At 34.3% G+C, this 9,973-nt stretch overlaps 1 pseudogene; it reads right to left on the bottom strand.

Annotated features, from left to right (window-relative positions):
• Nucleotides 1-460: 460 nt before the first annotated feature.
• On the bottom strand, nucleotides 461-1,563 carry LOC120150223 (annotated as a pseudogene).
• Between the last annotated feature and the right edge of the window lie 8,410 nt (nucleotides 1,564-9,973).

Here is a 9,973-nt window from a genome sequence, read left to right as displayed (position 1 = left end):
AACATAAAAACAACCCTTTTTAACAATTGCACCATTTCGATGCCCCCATTTTTGACCCATTATATTCATGCACTTTCCGTGCATGTGTGAATTAACCAATCTTTTCAACATACACTACACGTGTCATGTGTCGAAAGTGACGATTATATTCATGCACTTTCCGTGCATGTGTGAATTAACCAATCTTTTCAACAGACACTACACGTGTCATGTGTCGAAAGTGACGATATAGCATATTTCACATTTCGAAAGTGATGATGTGACACATTTCACATGCCGAAAGTGGTAACATGACAATCTCACGTCAATAACAAGCGTTGACCGTTAGTCAACTAATGATTTCCATCTAACGAGGGGTCATTTTGTCCCAAAATAAAACGTTAGGGGCAAAATACTATAAAAAAGAATAGAGACCAAAGTTACTATTCAATCATATGTTATGATCATTTTTCGGCATTATATTATTATTTTACTTTTCTCAAGGGGCATGAAAATTACCTGCCATATTAAGGATTTTACAACTCAAGAACATCCTAAAAAACCATACAACTTAAAGCATATATAATTCTTGGACCAAATGAACTGAAAATGGAGATCATAAACTATATGGTGTCCATGTTGATGATAGAAAACCTTATACCAGATTCACATGCATAAAGGCATATAGAGCTCATCCCTCTGATTAGGACACAACATTTAATGACCATATTTTATCCTTCCACACGAAACTAATAAAGACATCTGGTCAAGTCAAGTGGGTTTCATGTCCTGAAACGTAGCTGCCCATAATGTCTGATCATCATAGTCTCTACCTGTCTTTTCCTTGTAGTCACCCTGAATCTTTGGGGTTGGGGGTCTTACATAGTTAAGAGGTCCTGATAGTTTAGGGCTCCTATTTGTGAGCAACAACCTCTCTTGTGCCATTGCAATATCAATAGGACCGGATTTTACAGGACTCCTATAATTCAACACCAATTTCTCCTGCATTTTCCTGTCTAGAGGCCCGGACAATTTCAAGCTCCTAGGAGGGGCAAGAACCTTCTCTTGTACCCTATAATCCAAGGGACCAGATTTTGCTACCTTCCTGCTGGTTCTTGGCACCGGCTGCTCTATGTTAACCTCTTATCACTCTTGCACTTCTTTGTCAATCCTCCTCTCCACTGATCTCGACACCGAACAGGCTCTGACGGCAGCGGCTTAATCGCGCTATGCTCGTGGTGAACCAGCTTGTTGACGTACTTGTTGAAGCACTCTCTGGTTTTGGTGATTGCCAAAACGAGCTTGGACAGGCTATTAGGGGTTTCGCCAACTTCTTTCCTGGCGAGCTTGAGAATCTCAAGCCTGTGCTTGGCAACTGAAAGGCCCATGCTCTGAAGAAACTCATGGTTGAAGTATGCTAAGTCCTCTCTTTGGAGCTCATTGCGGGAAAACGAGAGGCCATACTCGTAGATAAGGGAGGGGTCAAGGGCAGTTTTTGATAGCCAAGAGTACCAATCCATGGCTTATACCATAGGATGCTCAAAAGATTGAAGGTTTGTGGTGTTATTGGACTGTTTCATGTGAGCGGCGGTCCAACCTTCATAGGGGATATATATATATATATATATATATATATATATATATATATATATATATATATATATATAACAAATAGATAAGGAAGGTGAAGAGTAAATAAATGTGGTGGGTGTATTGACCTTTTTTTCTATTGTAGAGTTTCCCAAGGGCATTTTCATCGACTTTACTTTTTCTTTTAATTTTTTTTTTTGTAAAAGTAATTTTTTATTAACTTAAAATAATTACAAGTAGTATTTATTTTAAAGATTATCAATCATTTACAATGAAAATTCAAACACCTTTACAGTCTCTTGATGTTTAAACCTGAAACCTCTAGAGATAACAATCAAATATCAAAATTGAAAGTTTCATGTTTTACTAGTGAAAAGCATTTTTGAAGAAAAAAATTATAGTTTAATATTGATCTTGTTATCATATAGTTTGTTTATTTATAATTTATAAACTTCTATATTTTAAAATATAATTGCTTTAAATAATTATTTATGGGTTTGAAAATTTTATCTCATGAAATTAATTTTTTAGATAAAAAATTATTATATATATAGCTTAGCTATAAATATTTACAGTAGAAACTCTTTAAATTAATACTCGGTAAATTAATAAACTCTCTAAAATAATAAATTTGTCCGGTCCCGACTTGAGCCAATGTAAAAAATTGAAAAACTTGATAAAATAATAAGATAATAATTTTTCGTGAGATCCCTTTATAATTTTCGGTCCCAAGAAAATTATAAATTAATAATTCATAGAAAATGAAAAAAATATATTACACTCTATTGAAATATGATTCAATAGTTGTTTGTTTTCCTTTAAAGTTCAAGTATATTTGGAGTTCATTATTAATTTAACTCATCTCTTGCAACGTAATTCTAAGAGGCATAGACTAATTTACCTTTTTGTTTGATATATACAATATAATTACTTAAAAACTCTTTAAATTAATAATTATTAATTTATCGATAAATTAATAACTCTCTAAATTAATAAATTTCTCCGGTCCTGGCATTATTAATTTATAGAGTTTTAACTGTAATATATTAATCAACTAATTTGAGTTGAGTATTGCAAAGGTCAATTATAAGGGTAATCTTCCCAATTTAGTTTGTTCTATTGACAATGTCAAAGTTTGAACTCCTAACCTTGTGTAGGAGATCTAATATCTCATCTCATTAGATCAACTAATTAAATTATTTAAAAGATCTAGTATCTTATCTCACTAAACTAATTGATTAAATATCAAAATTTAAATGTCTAACTTTCAATCAGTCAAACGTTAGAGGTATTTTTTTGACATTAATACCTTTTGATTTTAGTACAAGGTAGTTGTTCATTTCATTATTCACATCTTCTAATTGGAAGTTTCATCATTATAAGGCAACTAATCCAAGGACTGATATCCATATCTAGTGTAACCAATTAGGAATTACATCCAAAAGCAATTGTAAAAAATGTGCTATGTGTACACTGGCGTTAAGCTTATGGCACTGGCAAAAATGAGTTAATGATAAAGGCTGACTTTTTCCCATGAACGGTAGCTCAAATATGGCCCATAACTTTCTACCAACTGCTCTTCTCCTAGCTATGACTACCTAATTTGCCTGCATATTGTAAAAAAAGTTAACCATTCCTAACTCAAAACATAAAAAATCTGCAGGATTGGTTATATTAAGATTGAATAAACCTAACGCCTTGAAAGCTGAAATTTCTGGGTAATTTTAGTTGAAACATTTACAATTTCATGGTATCAGTTCAATTGGTGAATAGTATTAGATTAGTGTAGGAGCTTAAAAGCTACAAGGACCAACCGAAGCGGTGATATTAAAGTTGATTTAATTCTATAACCTACTGAGAAATGCTGGGCCAATCATCAATAGTTGAACCATGTTTCTTTCTGGGATTTGTGGGAATTATTTTAGTGGGCAGGTACGTAAGAATTTCGGTAAGTCTCTAAGCATATGGATCCCTACTAACTTTCCGGACTGATGCTCCACGTCCGAAAAATACGTTCGTAGATAGTAGTAATAGATCTAGAAATATTTTAAAAACAAATATACATATATTAATAATATACATTTTTTTTTGTGTGGAACACAAATAAAATTTCAATCGTCACAATAAAAAATAAATAAATAGATTAAAAAAATTAAATTTTAGAATAAAAAATACTTACCCTAATCTTAATATGAATCCACCACTGTTTAATCCTCTCATCCACGTGTCTATGTTCCGTCAATTTGCATTTGTCACATAACACTCTCAGAGGTATTGGCTCACTCATAAAGTATATAAAACCTGATACTCGAGGAGAAAGTGACAAATTAGCCAAAGCCTTCTTCAACTTTCAGGATTTCACCTCCCCTCTTCATCCTCTCCACTGCTCCAAACACTAAAAGAACGATTATAATGTAAATCTCGTGAACTGTTCGTATTATTAATTTATTAAACTAAATAAATGCGTATGAATACAATTTTTATGTTAATTAATAACGAAAGAAACGAATACGAATACATGTGTTTTGGTTCGTTTATGTTCATAAATTCATTTGAAAACTCTTTTATTGACGTTTAAACTTGTTTTACACTGTTTTCATCTTCTTTTTATATCACTATTTACTTTGGCTGGCAAGTAAAACATAAAAAGAGAGTGTGTAATGAATTTATTCGTGAATGCTAAACAAATATTTGTGAACCAATGAAGTTAAACGAATAAGTTCACAAATGCTAAATGAACACCTTAATAAGAATAACACAAACACATTTTATTTATTCAAATCCAATTCATTTACACATACATAACTCAAGTAGAAGTAATCAAAATTTGAGTAGCTGATGGGGTCAGCATCATAAATCATTATCAGGCAGGTAAGAAGCACTCTTCAAGTCTTCATCAAAAATGGAAGGGTGGGTAGAGCGTATCAGATTGATGCTTTAGAGTGCACTGAATCTTAATTACGCTAAAGTAGTTGTCTTTTAACTCAGTTCCAATTTCAATCTTCCATGTCAAATATGCCTTGGATCAGTAATCTTAGTGCTCTGCATTTGCTTTTCATATATAATTTTCAATTCAAAGGTGGGTAGTGAAACTTACAAAACAAGAAGGTATAATACTAAATTAACCCTCTAACTTTACCGAAATGGTTATTTTGGCCTATATTATTTTTTAGCACTTTGACCATAACATTTTATCTTAGGGCAAAAGACCTATCCATGGGATGAAACCATTAGTTAACAAACAGTTAAAGGTTTAAAGTATGAAATCTTTTATCCTAAAATAAAAGTGGGGACTAAATCTCTAGAATAAAAAATAAGAGTTAAAATGACTATACAGTCAAATGTTAGGGCACTTTTTTACCTAAAATGAGACATTAGAGCCAAAATATAAAAAGAAAAAAGAAAAGAATAGAGGTCAAAATGATCATTCTAATAAGCGTTGGAAGCTAATCTTGGCATTAAGCCAAGAACCATTTTCAATATTTAATATGCAAAATTATTTATGCTATTTGAGGAGCCGAAAGCTTGTATTGACACTATATAGTATAGTTTCATAAAATAAAAATAAAGTATAGGTTTGGCCTTGGGTCAGCACTGAACTATTGGGAATGGTGTTGCTAGATAAAAGCAAAGCTCTGCCCCTGGTTTCAGTCTTTTAGGGGAGCTGCATTATTTGTTTATTTATTTTCAGAATATTGTAATCTCATCATCATTGTGTTGACTTTGAGGATTTAGGTATACTAACATGATATTGCAAAAACTATATATCCAACTATTTCAATCTTTTAAGAAAAACTGACTTATCTCACAAATAAGTATCTAAAGTATATCACTTTCTTCATTGAATTACTTAAAGTATTTTTGATCAAAATAAGTATCTAAACTTATCTTTTTGGTCAAAATAGGTGCCTAAATATTTTTTATCAAAATAAGTACCTGAATATTCAATTTTTTCATTTAAGTATCTAAAGTATTCTTTAATTAATATACATGTCAACTTTTTTAGAACTTAGATGAAAAATTGAATACTTTAGGTACCTATTTTGACCAAAAAAAGATAGTTTAGATACTTATTTTGACCAAAAGACACTTTAGGTACTTAAATGAAAAATAATATACTTTAGGTACTTATATAATATAAGCCAAAATATATATTTACCCTAAAGTCAAGGGAAAGACCTATTTAGCCTTTTATCTTTAATAGGGTTTAATATTCATATAAGGGTCTAATATTTTAGCACCCTTCATATAAGGGTCTAATCTTTTAGAACAACCGAACAAGATCTAACATTTTCGAATATGTTCTAATAAGGGTATAGTCTTACAAAACGTCAAATAAAAGCCTAACATTTTTTTCAATTTATTCAATAAGGGTCTAATATTTCTATTATGCTCAATAAGAGCCTTTATTTGAAATATTTTCAAAAAAGTTAGATGTTTAATATTTGAGTAGATTATAAAATCTTATATATTTTTTTTATCTTTGCGAAAGGTTAAGTTCTTTCTTTAAGCAATCCTTAAAAAGTTACTCTTATTTGATCGTTTAACCTATTCAATATAAATAGACTAAAAATGAATTGACGAATCAAGTTGGGCTTGATTTGAATATGGATATGAGAATTATCTGGAATTTGGACAATGACCCAACAACAAGAAATTTACATCCAACTTGATCAGTTGAAAAAATGAAAAACTCGTTGAAAAGTTTGGTTGTGGGATTGTAGTTGACAATTTCTTTACAAATTGGGATGCGGTAGAAGTAGGATAGGCGTAGGATTTATGTCAGGGATATGAATGCTGAAAGTCATAGCAGTTGCGATTTTGCTCTATCCGATAGCCGTATTCTACGTAAATTTTGTGTCTCTTTTATCTTCATTTTTATTTTCTCAAATTATCAGTTGCGATTTTGCTCTATCCGATAGCCGTATTCTGCACAATTGGTATCCGAGCCGGATTTGAGTATGTAATATCTGCTTATTATCTTTGTGGTTGCCACCAAATGTGGATCCTCCAACAAGAAAGTAAGAAGGTATTACTCATTCTTTGAAGGTTCCAGAACTATTCACGATAGTGAATAGGGGAGCTATCCGTAATTGAAGATATGACAACGAAATTTGATATTGAAAAATTCAATGAGAGAAATTTCTCATTGTGAAAATTAAAGATGAAGGCCATCCTGAGAAAGACGGGTGTCTAGCGGCTATCAATGAAAGGCCGGTGGATTTTGCAGATGACACAAATGGGATCGAAATGGACAGAAATGCTATGGCAAACTTTCATCTAGCATTAGCAGATGAAGTATTGTCAAGCATCAAGGAAAAAGACAGCTAAGGAGATATGAGATCATCTCACCAAATTATACGAGGCCACATCGCTGCACAATAAAATTTTCCTGAAGAAAATTGTACACTCTCCGGATGTCAGAATCTACTTCAGTGACGGAGCACTTAAACACACTGAACACTTTATTTTCTCAGCTTACATCCTTAAGCTGTAAAATAGTAGAACAAGAACGTGCTGAACTTCTACTTCAAAGTCTATCGATTCGTGATCAACTCATCATCAACTTGACAAACAATAATGTCACCAGTAGTCTTCGATGACGCTTGCTGCTGTGTCTACAAGAAGAAAATCGCGCAAGAACAAGGAAGATAGACAAGTAAATCTGCAACAAACAGAAGCATTGACAACGAGAGGGAGATCAACAGAACATGGCCAAAGCAGCAGTCACAAACATGGTAGATCGAAGTCGAGGAGCAAGAAGAATTTAAAGTGCTACACTGTGGAAAGAATGGTCACTTGAAGAAGGATTGTTGGAGTTTAAATAAAACTCCAATCCACAAGGCAATACCGCAAACACTTCAGATGATGGAGATGCTCTATGCTGTGAAGCTTCAACCACCGTGGAAGGCAGAAAAATTTGCAGATATGGCTCATTGATTCGGAGCGCAACCACATGACCTCAAGAAGAGAATGGTTCCATCATTAACCTGTCTCAGGAGGATCTGTGTATAGTTGCAATGATCATGCCTTAGAGATCATTGGCGTGGGAACCATCAAATTGAAGATGTGTGATGGAACAATCAAAGTTGTTCGAGATGTGCGGCACGTGAAAGGCCTGAAGAAAAATTTATTATCCTACGGATTGTTGGATAATAATGCAAGCAATTGAAACACGGAAATGAATCATGAAGGTGTTCTGTGGTGCGCTTGTGGTACTGAAAGGCGAAAAGATAGCAGCAAACTTATACATGCTGAAGGGGAGACTTTGTTAGAAGCAGAAGCCTCTGTTGCCTCATGTAGTTCAGATTCTCCAATGCTATGGCATCAGAAACTTGGACAATGTCAGAACAGGAATGAAAGTCCTTGTGGAGCAAAAGCTACTTCCAGGCTTAACGAATGTATCACTTACTTTGTGTGAGCATTGCATAACAAGTAAGCAGCACCGGTTGAAATTCAACATCAAATTCTAGAGGCTTCTAGAATTGGTTCACTCTGACGTATGGCAAGCACCAGTTATATCCCTAGGCGGAGCAAAATACTTTGTCATTTATGATGACTACTCCAGGAGATGTTGGGTGTACCCTATTAAGAAGAAGTCATATGTGTTTTCAACTTTCAAAAACTTCAAGGCGCGGGTGGAACTTGATTGTGGAAATAAGATCAAGTGTTTCAGAATAGATAATGAGGAGATACACAAGCGAAGAATTTGATGACTTTTGCAGGAAAGAATGCATCAAAAGACAGTCACAGTGGCGAACACTCCTCAACAAAATGGAGTGGCAGAGCAGATGAACATAACCTTGTTAGAAGAACAGAGCAATGTTGAGGGATGCAGGCCTAGAAAAATCATTCTGGGCAGAAGCAGTCAAACCGCCTGTTATTTGGTGAATCGAGCTCCATCAACTGCAATAGAGCTGAAGACCCAATGGAGATGTGAACTGGTAAACCAGCTGATTATTCAAATCTCCATGTATTTGGAAGTATTGTGTACGTGATGTGCAACTCCTAAGAAATCTCAAAGCTGGATCCAAAATCCAGGAAATGCAAATTCTTGGGGTATATTGATGGAGTCAAGGGTATCGCTGTGGGATCCTACTGCCCGCAAAGTGATCATCAGCAGCGATGTTATCTTTGTAGAAGATAAACTAAAAAGAAAGAAGATGATGATAGCAGAAAATCAGAGACTACACAGATACATGTGGAAAAAGAGGTTGAACAAGGAGATTCTTCTGAAGTAGAACCAGCACATGATGAACAAGAACCAGAGAGTTCTGAAGCTCCAACAACTCGTCAATCAGATCGTGTGAGAAGACATCCCAATTGACACTCAGATTATATTATAGAAGAAAATGTTGCATACTGCCTTTTAACAGATGACGGAGCCATCAACATACCAGGAGGCAATAAACAGCTCAGATGCTTCACTGTGGATGATGGCGATGCAAGAAGAAATCGAGCCTTTCATAAAAATAATACATGGACCTTGTGCCACTACCACAAGGAAGGAAGCCCAATTGGTAACAAATGGGTCTTCAAATCAAGCGAAATGGTGACGATCAAGTTAGAGGTATCGTCCAAGACTGGTAGTCAAAGGATATGCTCAAAAAGAAGGTATTGATTTCAATGAAATATTTTCTCCTGTGGTTCGACTAACAACAGTTCGAGTAGTTTTGGCAATGTGTGCTACATTGAATTTACATCTAGAGCAGCTAGATGTTAAACAGCTTTTCTTCATGGGAAATCTTGAAGAAGAAATTTATATGCTCCAGCCTGAAGGTTTTGAAAAGAAGAAAAGAAGAACTTGGTTTGCAGGTTAAACAAATCTCTATACGGTCTAAAGCAGGGCCGAGGTGTTGGTATAAGAGATTTGATTCCTTCATTATGTGCCTTGGATACAACATACTTAATGCAGACCCTTGCGCTTATTTCAAGAGGTCTGGTGATAACAATTTTGTTATATTGTTGTTGTATGTGGATGACATGTTGGTTGCAGGACCCAACAAGATCATATTGAAGAATTGAAGGCGCAACTAGCTAGGGAATTTGAAATGAGGCTTGGGACCCAGCAAACAAGATTCTAGGGATGTAAATTCATCGAGACAGAAGTAATAGAAGATTTGGCTTTCACAAAAGAATTACTTGAAGAAGATCTTGTCACGATTCAGCTTGCAAGATTGTAAGCCAATTTCTACCCCTCTTCCTATTACTTCAAATTATCCTCCAGTATGAGTCCTAGCAGTGAAGAAGAGAGGATGGAAATGTCTCGAGTACCGTATGCATCGCAGTGGGAAGTTTTTAATGTTCGCTATGATAGGCACTAGATCTTTAATTAATATTACATGTCAACTTTTTTAGAACTTAGATAAAAAAAATTGAATACTTTAGGTACCTATTTTGACCA

This window comes from Hibiscus syriacus, unplaced genomic scaffold, assembly GCF_006381635.1.
Source record: "Hibiscus syriacus cultivar Baekdansim isolate YM2019G1 unplaced genomic scaffold, ASM638163v2 tig00111022_pilon, whole genome shotgun sequence".
Classification (NCBI taxonomy): Eukaryota; Viridiplantae; Streptophyta; class Magnoliopsida; order Malvales; family Malvaceae; genus Hibiscus; species Hibiscus syriacus.
This window is presented reverse-complemented; position numbering and strand designations above follow the sequence as displayed.